Source organism: Triturus cristatus, chromosome 3_2 (genome assembly GCF_964204655.1).
Source record: "Triturus cristatus chromosome 3_2, aTriCri1.1, whole genome shotgun sequence".
NCBI lineage: Eukaryota > Metazoa > Chordata > Amphibia > Caudata > Salamandridae > Triturus > Triturus cristatus.
In genome coordinates, this window is record NC_140584.1 from 644119536 (window position 1) to 644135031 (window position 15496).

The window sequence follows — 15496 nt, forward strand, 5'->3', positions numbered from 1 at the left end:
CCAGGATTCACTCCTGCTGCTGAACAGGCAACTGGGAATGTGACAGTGTGGCAAGATTTGGAATGTTGTTTGCTGGAAACCTCACTGGAAATGGCCTCTCATGGAGCTTAGATGAACTTGCCATATTTTCTTTAACATATCTTGTATTTCCAGGCACAATAATTTTTACAAGAGCTGTGTCCTTTAGGTACAGTGGGACACAATTTGTGTGATTTTGCTTAATGTTTTGTCTAGTCAGAGCTTGGGTACTGGTGTGTTTTTCGTTTTTGGACTGGTTGCATTCAGAATGATGTATTTGTTTGTATTAATCTTACTGTATATAGCTTGTTGAGACTGCATGCCCTGAGTGCCCAACTGCATGTGAAAGTGGTATCCTGACTTGTATTTTGACCCTTGCACCAAGCTAATCTAATGTCTGCACAAAGGCCTAGGCCTAACCTTCACATTGATAGGTCCATGACCACCCCTGTGACCATCAGAGTTGCACTACGGGTCCCCTCAATATAGGCAGTGGATTACTGTTTGGGTAAATCACTTCAAGTGGTGGTGAAAGTGCACTGAATTTTCTGAGTCAGTAGTGTGACCAGACCTTTGTCTCTGTGATGGCGACAGTGGAGACTACTTCCCCTCATCATGTAAAGCTCCAGTTTATGAGAAACTCTGTGTGCTATTTGATTATGAGTACAGAGCCAGTGGAATCCATTAGTTTAGCATGGCACACAATAAAAAATTAGGATAGCTTCCCCAGGCAGTGGTAGAGTTTAGCCTGCATTCTTGTGGCTGAAGGGTTAATACCCAGGCACTGAAGTGCAGAAGATGGAGACAGGGCTACCTTTAGAAATTCCATGAGATCTTCGTTACCAATTGACTGCTAGTTAATACTTCCAGAGCACTGCCATTTGGTGGGTTGAGAGATTGGTCTGAGGTTTTTCTTCTTCAAGGTGGGGTGGGGTTGTTTCTATGACTTTTGTCTGTCTCCGGTTACTGCTTGAAAAGTTGTTGCTACCTTCTGCGAGAGCAATCACTTTGCACAAAGGCTTTGTCTGGAGAGCGGGCCGAAAATGACATTTGAAAATAAACCAATCCAAACTGATTCTGAAACCTTCAATTGTGGATCTATACCTTGTGTCAGTAGATGTGTATGAAAATGAAAGCCAAACCATTCCACCTTATTCCAGTTCCAAGTTCTTGATAACTAAGAAAGGGAGTGCTCCACAGAGTTCTTGCTGTGTAACACAGCCAATAACGCAAAGGTGAGTGGACATAACCTGAAGTCTGTAATTTCCACTGTTGCTCTCTGAGAATTTTTCAAGAACCTAGAAACCTGCCTGCCTGCTGAAAGAGGAAAGAAGTGTGCCTGGCCCTGCAGGAGGGTAAAGTGTCCAGGAGGAGAAGTTCAGCATGTTTCCATCATGGGAAGTAGTCTAAGAGAATGAGAGACTGCCAAGTAGTGAAGCCAGGAGTGACACATGAGTGAAACATTTGGTGTCGCTAAACAGTTTATCAAATATTCGACTGAAATCAAGCAAGATTGGAATCCTGTAGCAGCTGAAAGACTGGCACTGCCACTGCTGCTGTGGATTTCAGAGCCTAGATCCCCCAGCAATGCTGAGGTGTAAACCCTGATCGGCCCGGAGGACACAGCGGCTGAAGTTATCCAGAATGTTGAGATCCCACGCCAAATCCTTCTGTGCCAGGCCTAGAGAGGCTGCAACTGCTGAAGACAGGAAGCTACCACAGAAAATCATTGCTCTGAAAACCCCTGAAGCCATCATGTTCACAGCGAGGCTGCCACCTTGGCCCAACCAGCTCAGAAGCCACTCCAGCGGCAGGAGTGGAAACACAACATGTGGCCATCCTGCACCACCAAGGCTCTAAGTGCCAAAATGAGGCAACTGCAGGGCATAAGAACTGAGTGCAAATGAGAGACTTAGAAGTGGCCAGGAGCCTGTCATACAAACTAAGACTTTTTATGTTTGTATTGCATGATAGGAAAAGGGAAATGAAGTGGTGAGTGCAGATACACCTTGGGGTGATGGAGTGAATCCAAATAAGCATAGCCAGTACTATGGCCCTGATTAGATGCTAGGGTTCACAGGCACTGGAGAACCCAGTTAGTGGTGGTGGGCACAGTTTGACTGCCCCTGGTTTAGTACCAGGCACAGAAACCAATATGGTTTGGATCATATCAGCTGTGTTGACCAGAGCACAGGCTGCACGTCAGTCTTGGGAAGACATTGAACCATCCCTTACCTGCTAGGACTAGAGAAAGGTAATGAGTGGAGCAAGGCAAAGTATGAGAAGACCATGCAGTGGCATATATCCTCCAAGCTCCAGAAGGAGAAGAGGATGGAACACCAGAAGTGGACCGGGTCTTGGTGTCCGGGTATGTCAGCTGTTGGAGGGACTACCCTGGAGTAATTCTGCCAGGCACAAGCCGAGTGCCGTACACTTGCTTATTGAGAGACAGAGAGCTTCTGTAGAGCCTGTCTTACTTGTGAAGAGGGGTAAGTCTGGAGGTAAGGCCAAGGCACCGTGAGTGCCTCTGCCAGTTGTAGGTGTTCCATTCAAGCAGGCCGGTTTTAACATTGTTGGCCATCTGAAACCTTCAGCTCAGGCAAAAAGTATATCTTAGTTGTAGTAGATATGCCACCAGTTATCCAGAATCAGTACTTCTGAGGAGGATGACTGTGAAAGTAGTAACTAAGACACTCATCTGAATATTTTTTCGGGTTGGATTTCCTAAAACTGTGAATTCCACATCTTACATGAAAGATGTGGGAGCAAGCTGGTATCACCTACTTCTCCACAGCTGAACACCTGCAAACCAATGGGTTGATGGAAAGCTTAACAACACCATTAAGAACATGATAGGAACTCTGTCAAAGACCCCCAGGAAAATGTGGAATCTTCTCCTGCCTTGTCTCTTTTTCACCTGCAGAGAGTTTAAACAGAACTAAGTTGGTTTCAGCCCCTTAAAGCTTCTGTTTGGACAACCCTTGCATGGCCCACTGATCTTAGTTAGACAAGGGAGGGAAGGACACTGAAAGTCACTTCAGAAGGATGTATTGAACTAGTTGATTGGTCTCTGGTAATCGATAGTACAATACATGAATCAGGTGAAGAAAAACCTTCAAACAATCCTAGAGCTGATGAGCAAGCAGTATGCCCAGAAAGCAATGATGACTGGCTACCAGGAGGGCCAAGAAGTGCTGGTGCAGAAGCTCATTTGTCCATGAACTTTAGAAGATAAGGGGTGAGTGATTTTACAGTAAGTATCATTTCAATGGCAGAAAACATTGAGGAAGATAGAGAACCCCTTTCTGACCTACCTTATAATAATCTAGTCATAAAAAGGGTTGTTTAGTGGATGTGATTCACCGTGCCCCTAACTAATGTCTGAGCAGCAAAGAGAGTGTAGAGAGGTAATGGGGTGATTTTCCCACCTCTTCTCTCCAAATTCAGAGGTGAAAATGATATGTGCACATGACACAGATTCAGTGTATAGCTTGCTAGATGGGAGCAAGGTTACAGGATGTCTGATAGGGTTCAGGATTGCATTAAGGCAAAGGCTGATAAGGTGTTCGACTTGGGTGCAATTGAGTGTTCCTATAGTCCTTGGACCAGTCCAGTGGTATTGTTTTCAAACAATGGTACACAGACTTGTGCTTTTGTGTGAACTACTGTGTCCTCTATAAGGTGACTAAGGACAATGCACACTGGATTTCCAGAGCTGATGAGGTGGGGACTGGCTGATTGTTAGTCCCTACTTGAGGACCTTTGATTTGACCAGTGGCTATTGGCAGATCACATTAGCACCAAGGATGACATTCTATGTGCCAGAAGCATTGTACCAGTTTAGGGTCATGCCTTTTGGGCTTACGAATGCTCATGCTATTTTTCAGTAGCAGTGAATTTCAGAGCTATAAGATTTCTGAATGGTCTACCTTGACTACATCAGGGCAATCCTGTGTAGCCTACTTTGCGCAGCAGGTGGGCAGTAGGAAGATCTGCTCATTGGATGCCATGATCCAAACAGTGTTGAAGTGGGAGGTTCTCACCACCCAAACTCAAGTGATAGCCTTGTTAGCACTCACTGGCTATTACAGGAACTTTGTAGCCAACAATGGGACAATATTTGCACCTGTAACAGCTCCGACATCCAAGAAGTAGCCTAAGAAAGTGATGATATATGGGAATGCAGATGGACTTTCCTGCCTGTTTTGCTGATATGATGAAGGGACTTCTCCAACAATGGAATATACTTCCAGGTAGTCTGATTTGGAAAGGGCATCTCTTGGGACGAGAATGTCATCCCATAAATGCTGGACTGGCATATATCCCTGCCCTCAGTGTCTGGATGCGTGTGAACTGTTATTGTGACTTTTATTTTGACCAGGACGTTAGGTTAATTTAGTGCATGCAGAGGCCTAAGCCTGATCTTGACAATGTGAGATCCAACACCTGGATGGGCACACCAAGTATGCCCTCATATTAGGCAGTGGAATACTGTATTTGACCTGGGTACATCGCTTAAATCACTGGTAGCTGCATGCTTTGTTTTTTTCATTTGTAGTGTGACCCGAACCTTTTCTCTGTGCCAGAGAGAACATGGTATAGTGACCCTTCATGAGGAGGATCGAGACCGGGCTACCTTTAGAAATTCTATAAGGTTCTTGTTAGCAAAGGAGGGCTGACTAGTTCTTCTTTTGCACGGTGCTTTGATAGATGGTAGGGATGGAATGCAGATTCTATTGTTCAAAGTGATGAAGTTTCTAGGCACAGCCTCCCCTTCTGTCTGTCTCTGATATGCAGAGATGACAGTCAAGTGCCGTGAAATCACACTTCATTTTGCCCATGATTTGTCACACCTGCTTAATACCAGTCCAATTGATGACTGACATGAGAACCATCACTTTGCACAAAGGTTGTGCCAGGAAAGCAGTCTTATAAAGACTTCTGAAAACAAACCACTGCAAACTGGTTCTGAAACCTTAGTCAGTGGATCCATAGCCTCTGTCTGGAAGATGTGTATATAAGTAAGATCCAAACCACCCCACTTTGTTCCAGTTCCAAGTTCTTCATGACCAAGGAAATGGGTGCTTTGCATAGTATTTTACAGAACAAATGAATGAATGAATGAAACATTTTATTGTGCGTTTACTTAAAAATATTGCAATGATCCAATATAACACAATTACATGTATCTCAATTAAAAACAATATACAAAGAGTTAACCCCTTCAGCGCGGCGCGGATTACCGCGCTGTGCTGAAGGGTTCGTGCCCGGGCGGGGCCGTGACGGAGTGGTTCCGTCATCCGCTTAGCGTGACCGGCGCGCATGACGGAACCACTCCGTCACGCGCATCGAAAGGGTTAAAAAGAGAACTAGTTGTAAGACCTGCAGTTATAGCTTATACACAATTCACAATTTGAAGAAAGAGAGCTAAAAAAGATTAGCAGCGGTTCAATGTGCATATCCCATTTCGTTTTTGCATATTCTTGTACATATACATTGTTGAAGATGTATAAAAAGGTGGTTGGTTCCTAGCTAAAAAAAAAAGAAAACTGGCCTCTAAATCCCTGGCTAGTTTAAAGTGCGTACGTTTGACGCCTGAAGTTTTCTGCACCCAGGCCAATCCAGTCTCATATTAGGTTACTTGCCATTTGGTCTTGCATGCTACAGTCAGACCCTAAGGGCCTTGTTGTTCGCTCAGCCGGGAATACGCCTTTGTCACATATTTTCCAAATTTGGCCAACTCTGGTAGGGACTAGGGAGGTGCTGGAAAACAGTGCTGATACTGCTTCCATGCATGTTCATACTCTTTTTGACAGGAACATAGGCTTTAGCAGCTTGCGACATGGATGTTGCAAGGCTGGGAAGCAGCAAACCAGGTGCAACTGGGACTCCTCTCCATATTTTCAAAGTCTATACTTGACTATGTGTGCTAAATATTTCCAACCAGAATTTTGCACTTTTTTGGGCAGGGACAGCAGCCTGGCCAATTGGATTTTTTTAGACACTTCCTTCCCAGTGCTTGGTTTAGATATGGCTGTACTCTGTTTTCCTCATAAGAGTAAGTCTGGCTGCCCTCTATTGGCCAAATAGTTGAATATATCTGCTTCCCGTGAAAGCTGATAGGTTTGTTTATTAATGGCATTCTCTATGGCAGCAAAGCTCATACCTTCCTTGAACCAGTTTTCTGTTGCCAAGCTGAGCACTCCCATGGGCTTTTGCATGTAGCTATTCCATGAGTTGGCCGTTCCCACATATATTGCTTTCAGCACATCTTTTAGACATCCTGCTGGTGCTTTGAGGACTTGGCAATAGTATTTCACCTGTGTTCCCAAACATTCATAGTTTTTCTGGACAAGGATAAACTCCAAGTGGATCAGACTGTTACATGTGTATTTAGGTAACTTAAAGATGTGTTTGTACACCCGGCAACATGTCCATTTGGCCTTTGAATGCTTGTTTGTTCATAACCTGCTATCACCAATATTTTGGATTTTATGACTCTCCTAATAGGCACCGTCGTTGAGCTGCACAGCTTCCCATGGAGTTTGCATATAGCATAGATAGCTGATTGAACTTTGGACTTCATTTGTTGCTAGTGTGAGCGTGCCTTCCCAGTGTTGCTGAACCATGCCCCAAGGCAGTTGTACGCTCTTGTGGTTGTAATGGTCTGGGCATGCAATCTCCATCTAAGTAACGCTTTTTAGGTCTCGCCTGACCCAGCGCATGCGCTGATCTGGTGAGACATTTAGTAGGTGGGTTTAGAAAGTGCTACCCACCTTTTTGTGCTGGCGACAAGCTACAGTGCACGATGGCGTGCACGCGCACAGCTGCTCCCCGCATAACCCCCTCCCTTCTCGCCCAGCCATCCTGCGCCAGCCTTCTGCACCATACCCCTCCCCCCGCTGCTGCGTGCGCATCCCTAGTGTGCGTCATCGTGATCGCGATCACTTTCGCTTTTACAGTGATCGCGATCGCGATGAGGGATTGTCAGTGTGAGACCTCACGCCAGCACACATAATCTACCTTCATTTTTTGCGATATGTCAATAGTTGTATAGTTAAGTCCTAAGTCAGCCTTTCCTTTATTATCAGGTTCCGCACCCCTAGTCGCGTCTCCTCCCCCTCCCCCAAGACATGTTCGGCACTTCAGGCTGCCTCAACGTAAACTCTTTTTTTACTTTATTAAACACGAGGGCTAGGCACATTAGCACTAGCGCGTCTTTCTTTCTTCTATGTTTATCTTTTCAAACAGGTTACACCGAAGGCACACGTGCACCCTCACACGCGCCTTCAATTAACAGGACCACGCCTGCCTAACAATTAATAAACCCGCGAACAAAGGCAACCACTTGCATACTTAAGCACTGCAGGCGGCCTACACTGCATGGGGTGGTCTCACCCCGGCACCAAGCAGCCCACTGCACTGCCAACTGATACATCACCTCTGCTGCAGATGGATGGTGGCTTCTGACAGGTAGACTGCAATGTCCTTTGAAGTGGCTTTCATAGCGCTCCCCTACGCTGCCTGCCAAGCCCGCACCGGTAGCAGCTGAGTGTTTCCTGTATTAAGATGCCTGTAGTTTATTTAGCATGTAGATCCCAACAATCAACAAGTCTCAGCGCCTGTCTGATCGTTATTGTAGGCTTCCTTTACTGTAATGTCTGACATTTTAATGAGCTGTGTAGCTACTGGGCTTGCTTTCATCTAGTGCCTCAGTGCCCTCAGTTCCAAGAGCCATTCTGTCGTAATCTAGGATGTTGTTTCTTAAGCCCTTTAGGAAGACGGAAATGCTCTCTTAACATTGATTTATAATTCCCTCTACTTGGAAGAAAGGGGCTGTTTCTATAAATAATGAAATCTGTCCAGTAAGAGTTCTCTGGCGCAGGTTTGTGTTCAGTGGACTGTGGTGGAGAGGAAAGTATGCACATATATATAAACTCCCTCTCGCAGCTAACCTGTGTGCACCTGGCTTGCACGCCATAGGGAGACCGTGTGCGTTAAACCAAGGTTCCGAGTCTTCAGTAAACATATTTTGCATTGACTAGCTTGACTACCTCCTTAAGTCTCACCTACAGAAAGCTTTAGCTGTCGGGCGATGCTCCTGTAATCGCACAAACAGTACGGATATTTCTACAGAAAGGGGCTTAGGACAGCCCATTTGAACCATCTGCTGCTGTGGTTCAGCTGGATTTACATACAGGTCAACAGGGTTTTTTATCAGAATGGTATCAGCCCATGACACTTCGAGCATTAAAACACCATGGAAAGTAGTTCCAGACATGCACACTTCCATCAATGGTGGTGTTTTTTTTTTACCTGAGGGCCCATTGTGCTTTCTCTCTCCTCACCACACCCACTTATTTGTTGCTTCCGCCCTTTCCTGCCGTACTCCTCATTTGATTTTTTTGTTGTTTGTTTTTTAAGGGCACGGCAGTTGCAAAGTGATACTTGACTGCTCGCTTCTGTTTTTCGTGCTCTTGCTCATTTAATTTCTAGTCTTAATTCATTAAAAACCCTTACATGGCTGGTACCCCCACGCTCAGTGGAACCCGAGAAAGATGGTTGGGGGTCAAGTCATGGCTGTCGTATTCTCCTGCATGAGGGAGACTGACGGGAATTGCCATGCTTAGTCAAAAATATGACAAATATGTACAGAGTGTTCGCAACCTCCTCCTGGCTCATCCACTGACACCCCCTTCCGCTTCTAAGCCTTAACTTAACTGCCTTCTTTCTGCCCTCTCCTGTGTTCTCATCTGTGTTTCATTCCCGTTTCTTGCTCTCTACCACCCTGTCCCCACCTTAAATCCACTACTACTCTCTCCGTGCATCCCTCCGTCGCCTGACTGTTCCCCTTATGCTACTACTTTCCTCTTCCTACATATCTCTTGCCTACTTAGTCCATGTTCTCGACTTCGGCGCCTACCTATGCCTATCGTTGCCTCTTCTTGCACCTCCTCTTCCTCTCTCTGCATGGCACCTCCTCTTCCCCCTCCCACTTTCTCTCTTCCTTCGATCGTGCTTGGTGTCTATCTTCTTCCCCCTGCCATCTCTGTAGTCAGACTGGATCGCTGTTTTTCTCGTTTTATATATAGGATCATTACCACTACCTTCTGGTTGGCTTCCCAACTCCATGCTCTCTTCGGTGCCTAGTGCAAGTCTTCGGTGTGTGTATCTTGGTGTAAGACGGCTGCTCTCTCCCCCTCCAGTCGCAGAAGACTATGGAACAATAATGCTCACTAGACTCCTCTGTGCGGGTTTCAATGAAGGTAACCATTGACGACACAGCCTTTATGCTCACGAGACGGTATACATTGTGCACTCGCCAACGTGCCCATTGACCGACGCAACATATTGAGCCTTGAGCGCGATGCCGGGCTACCAGCTAAACCGTCGGAATAAAGCGCCGTCTAGCTCCTTGAAGATCTTAAAATATAGTGTAGTACGGCGTTGAGTTAAATGGAAATGTGGTTTTTGAAAACAAATTCTGCAGTCAGCCAGAACCGTTTAACCAACTTCATTTTATCAACCTAATCAGTTTAATGGTTTCATATCCTGTAAACTCGCTGTTGTATCTGCATCAGCTCAGGTAGTAGGTAACCTTACCTTGTTTCATCACTAACCACAAAATGGCAGCTGCAAAGATAAGGAGTCTGGCATGTCTATGTGCTGACGGGGATTAATCTGGTACTTACTTTCTCATTTACCATGTAAAAATCTGAGTGGTCTTTTGATTGCTTTTTGTTCTCAGATTGGCAGGTGGGTACTAGTCTTTCATGTGCAGGATTCGGGTCTGTGGTAAGCAGTGTCTGTTGCTTCGCATCTGCATACCGCTAAAAGTATTGAGAACTGCAGCTTCTGCAATGTGCAGCAAATGACAACTGTTTGTCAGTGCACCTCCTTCCGATGTAATGTAACTACAAAACTTTCAGAGCAGATCCACAATCCTTGTCTAACTGCATTTTATTTATCCAATGCATATGCTATGCGCCACTTTGTTGATTTTATAGTTTTAAGGTCATGTGCAAGGTCTATTTCTTAATTATACATAAACAACTCCTACAGGCACAAAAATGAGCAAAACTTTGCACTTATAAAGTCTCACAAAATTTAAAGTGATGTTAAATTCACATGATGTGAAATTTGCATATTTTGTGAGACTTTGTGGCCATACATGTTTTTACCAAGATACGTTCACATTTATCAATGCTGGATTTAGAAAAATGGATCATAGGAAGGAAAACAAGCATTGGCATAGCCAATAGGTCTCGCCTTTGGGACCTTATAAGTGTTTAGCCATGGAACAGTTGATGTTGTTGCACCAAGGGTATTGTGCTGGATAACTAAACACTTATAAGGTCCCAAAAGCAAGACCTATTGGCTATGCCATGCTTGTTTTATAACGTCCAAAACCCACCACGTTGGTCTTGTTTGGATTGGCAACCAGCTCGCTACTTTCATTATAGATGTTAAGAGCATCCAGCCCCCTTTGTAGTCCTATTTTGGTGTGATCCCATATTACCACGTCGTCCGCATATTATTAAGTGCACTCTGTTTGGCCTGATTTTTGGGATTGCTAGGTTTGCATTTTGAAGCGACTTGACCAAGTCAGCCATGTATACATTAAAAGGTGTTGGGGCTAGGACACAGCCATGTTTTAGGACCCAGTGGTCAGTGTAGCATTTCCTACAGTTTGATTATAACCCAAGTTTTACTGTATAGTGAAATGACTGTATTCAAGAGGGCGTCCAGGATCTTCCATCTTCTTAGCTTGTTCCACAACTTATTGCAGGAGACCCCATCAAACGCTGCTGAATAATCCACAAGGCAGGTAAACACTGACTTGTTGTGTTTTTTTCGTTGATTACTGGGCTATTTAGGCTACAGTGACTATATTGTCAATTGTTGAGCCACATTTATGGAACGCAGTTTGATAGAAGGGAAGTATCTCTTTTCCTCTATCCATCTAGTTAGTTCTACTAGCAGAGTTCTGGCATATGCTTTCACTTCTATGTCTAGCAGGGAAATTAGTCTATAATTGTTTGGGTCTGTGTTATCGCTCTTCTTAAATATTGCCTGTAGCAGAGAACCTCGCCATGAATCGTGGACATCTGCTTGTAGCCTACACTCTATATACAGGTTGGATAGAACTTCTCCCCAATAGGCCAGGTCAGTCTTGAACATTCCACCTGGGAGCCCGTTGGGCCCAGGTGCCCCATCCTTTCTTATCTGTTTTTATTAATTTCATAATGGCGGGTGCTTCTTGCTTTTGCCTGCATCTTTCGCCAGAGGGGTGTAATCACTGTCTGCTCCATCACCCGGAGGTTCATTTTTATCAATTTGTTGGGTCCCCATGTTGTATTATGTGTACATTTTGGCTACTTGAGTGAGCCATGCCTCAGCAGTCACTGAGTTATGTCTGTTGATTTAGTCGTTTTCTAGACGGGCAACATATTCCCAGAACTGCTTCTGTTTATGGCTCTTGGATAGAACACAGACTTTAATCCATTCCACCTCGATGTACTTCTGTTTTAATTTCCAGATAAGGCATTTTCAACCCAAGTGGAGTTCTCTCCACCTTTCCCTGGAGTCTATTGGGCCTGTTTTTTGATGGATCTTTTTTGCCCATCTCAGTTTACGTGTAGACTCCCTTAGGCTTTTGTTATATTGCAGCTTTTGCCCTGGTTTCTGATGTTGTTTCTGTGTACTTTTCCTGTCCCCCTCCCAAGAGGGCATTTCATAGGTCCAAAGTCCAATTTCCCAGTTTTGGATAGTGAGTGTAAATGTTGTGAAAATATTTCTGCTTTTTTTGAGCGTTCTTCCATGCCGCTAGCTTGACTGAATGGTGTTCATTCAATCTGATCCTTCGGATTAGTGTGTACTCCTCGGCTCCTCTTGTGTGGCTGATACATCCAGTTTGTTCTCGCTGTTCACCATGTAGCCCTAGTTTACTTGGAGCACTGTGTGAGCGCTTATTCCATGCTGAGTCATTGAAAAGTGTAATATATGTTGGAAGAGGTCATTGCTAAGAAAGGTATAATTAATTGTTGTGGTTATTAAATAAGAAAATGTTTGGCAAGTTCTCTGGAGCTATAACATTGAAACCTTGTAGGAAACTGTTAAAAGTTCTTTCTGCTGGTGTATGACCGCCGATTCTGCTCAGGTCTGCCCCCCAATGGTGAACCTCAGAGTCCCCGGTGATCCCAGTAGCTATGGATGGATGAGCGCACAGAATCTCCTCTAGGCAGAGGTCACAGTTGTAGTTGCCTCCACCTTTGTGCAACGGTTGAGGTACACTTAATTATTAGAAGTGGGATATTTCCTTCTTTGCCCTGATTGTTTTACACTGTGACCGCCTGCAGCATATCTGAATCTACCTTAATTTCTTTGATGGTGAAGTCTATTGCGTTTTTTGTGTATATCAAGATGCCGCCTGATAGCCTACCATAGATCTGCGTTTTGCTCGCAGGTTTGTTTAAGCCCACAATGACTTCCATGTGTGTGGTGTTGGCTGCCCAGGTTTCTTGTAGACAGCATTTTCTTAGCAGATTCACAGTTTATCACTATCTGAATGTCGGCGACATTCCAAGAGATGACTTTGATGCCCGACTGTTTGCATTTGGTAGTTATCTGTTCCCCTTCCGCTGCATGAATTGTTGTTGGGGTGGTGTTCTGTGGCCCTGAGTGCGCTTCCCTGGGGCTAAGAGTCACTATCATCTCTGACCCCCTTGGTAAAGACTGGGTCGTACTGTTCCCAAATTTTGTTTTTTTTCTTTGGGTTGGGCATTACTATTCTTCTCTGGATTGGCCCTTCATATGGTCTAAATTGTACATATAATTTATCCAAGTTCTGGGATGATTGTCTCATTGGGGCCACTCTCAGCAGGCCTTGTGCTGTCTCTCTGCTGTTATGGAATTCTTTTGGAAGATTTATTAACCGGATCTGCATATAGGGATATTTTTCCTCCTTTAGCTCTTGGAGTAGACTAACCCAATCTTCAAAGCTTCCTTTTTCCCACAGTACCATTTCTGTGAAGGTGGCATTTTTCCATGTAGCTACAGTGTGTTCCTGACTATTGTATATTTCTCCAGTTTCAAACTGGATGGTAACCAGGTCTTCACTTGTTATTTTTGATAGTGAGGGGATATATTGGAACAGCTTCAGTATGTTTGCCCTATTAAGAGTGTCGGGCCTATCCCTTGACCTAAATTGGAGTCGGAATCTAACTTTCACTGAGTTACATTCTTTAGTGTAGTGTATTCCCTCCTTATTGGCTGATTGTGGTTGTATAATTCCTAGCTGGGAATTCACAGTTGTTTGATACTGGAGGGGGGGGGGAGGAGGGCTGGGGGCTTCATCCCTGATTCCTAAATCTTGTTTTTTCAGTATTGTTTGTTGACTTGAACTTCCTGCTTGTCTGGGCGTTCTTTAGGATGGACATCTCCCCGGACTTTTTGCCCCAGTTGGCTGATTATTTGGTCTGCCTAGGGTTGTCCTTTTAAGATGCTGACCCTTGTGCGGGAGCTCTGCAGTTGTAGGTATGGCCTTGGGGGTTCCGAGCTTCAAGGCTCCTGAGGATGCTTTGTCTTTTTTACAAATAATGGATACAGATTTCTATTTCCCGGTGCTTCCATCTTTGGAGTTGACTTCTCTGCCGGCTGTGACGAAGCATGGGCGTGCTGTCCCCAACTCCTTTTAACATGTGGAAAAAAAGAGGGAAGGTGCACTTCATCAGTAGTTGTAGGAAACAAACACTTGTAGTTCAGAAGTCTTTTTTTTCTGTTTTCTTTTTATTTGAAGATGATTGACACAGAAACGGCACACAGCCAACGCGTTTCGTTCCCTTGTGCCTTGGGAACTTCGTCAGGGCTGTAATAATCATAAAACCACCCATGAATACACAATAATAACACAAGAAAATAACACAAGATACATATTACATGGGAAACGCGTTTCGTTCCCTTGTGCCTTGGGAACTTCGTCAGGGCGATATAATTTCAAATGATATTTGTGGGGAGAACCCCTCAAGACATGTGATGTAGATCCTTATATTCCAAAGGGTTCTTAGGTACAACCAAAACCCGCAATTGAGACCTTAGTAGGTGTAAAAGAAACATCCAATGTGAGGACACTTCGATTATTAGGTAGTCCTGAGTAAGTGGGAATTATCCCAAGAATTATCCGTATCTAGACAAGTGTCACTGTCACTGCTTTCCGTGTTGAATATCGGCCTTATGAACTCTCATGTTTAAATAGCATCTTTCAACAGCAGATGCTGGAAGACGTTGCACTCACTCTAAATTTGCATAAATATTTGAACTTAAGTGCTTGACCTTGGTCTGCTGTTGGTTGCTTTGTCATTACATTCCTTTTAACATGTATTTTTTTATGTGCATCTTCTGCTTTTTCCTTAGACTTTTTTCGCGCGCCTTGTCATTGCTTTAGTTTTGTCATGTGTACAGGCATTGTAGCCTTCCTGGCTTGAAACTCATTGGGTAGTGGTGTTACTGTCTGTATTTATGGGTGAGGAGCACTTTGTTGATGGTTTAAAGATTAGGGGCTTCATTCCTAGGTCCTATTCCCCTGCGCCTACCTAGGTCTGCATTGTTGATTGAGATCTAACTCCTCCCTGATTTGTATCTGATCTTGCTTTCTCATTCTCTATTTTGAGGGCGCATATTGGCTTGAAGTTCCTTATGTCCCTTATCATTGTTGTCAGCACTGTGGGTAAGGTTGTTAATTTTTTAACTGTGCCTGTGCAATGGCACTCCCTAGTTGTGAGTCCTTTCTCAATATTGTCAATCTTTGATGACATTTCTGCTATGGCTAGGGCTATTGTTTGTATTATGTCCATTTGGATCTCCAATTTATGTGACTGCCAGGTGATTGTGTTAGTTGCCGCCATCAGAGTTGTGTTTATTGATGACAATAACTTGTATTTATCCTTGGTGCGGTCGAAGCTTGTAACAAGATTGCGATACTGGAGGTTGTCATATGACTTATCTGGCCGCATAAATCAAGGCGCATGGACAGGGTCCTTGATGGTATGCCTCTACACGTGGCCCCTGCAGAGTTCTGTCCTGGCCGTCATGGTCATGTGCCCATGCATTTGCTAAGGCATTGTACAACTTCACAGACCAGGGATGGAGTCTGCATGACAGCCAGTACACCAAATGTGATGCAACATCACCTTAAGACTAGACGTTCCGCTGGAGGAGTTGAGTGTCTATGTAGAGCCTCGAACCCTGCCTGCCTGCTGAGAGGGGGAATGAGTGCAACCGCCCTTGAAAGAGAAGCCAAGTATGTTCCTGGCATCTGGAATAGATAGAGGCCTGGAAAGGGCCTTCCAGTCTTTAAATGATTCTCATCATGAACTACATCAAGTCTTCTACTGAAAGCAAGCACCACACAAGCTCTGCAGCTGCAAACAGCTAAAAGGCTGGTGCTGCAGATGTTGAGGCTCAGGTGCTCCAGCAACAC

At 44.5% G+C, this 15496-nt stretch overlaps 1 protein-coding gene across 2 annotated transcripts in view; it reads right to left on the reverse strand.

Moving 5' to 3' along the window:
• The window catches only part of LOC146857878 (uncharacterized), a 1488219-nt gene that overhangs the window by 919362 nt on the left and 553361 nt on the right, over positions 1-15496 (reverse strand). The window lies entirely within an intron of this gene.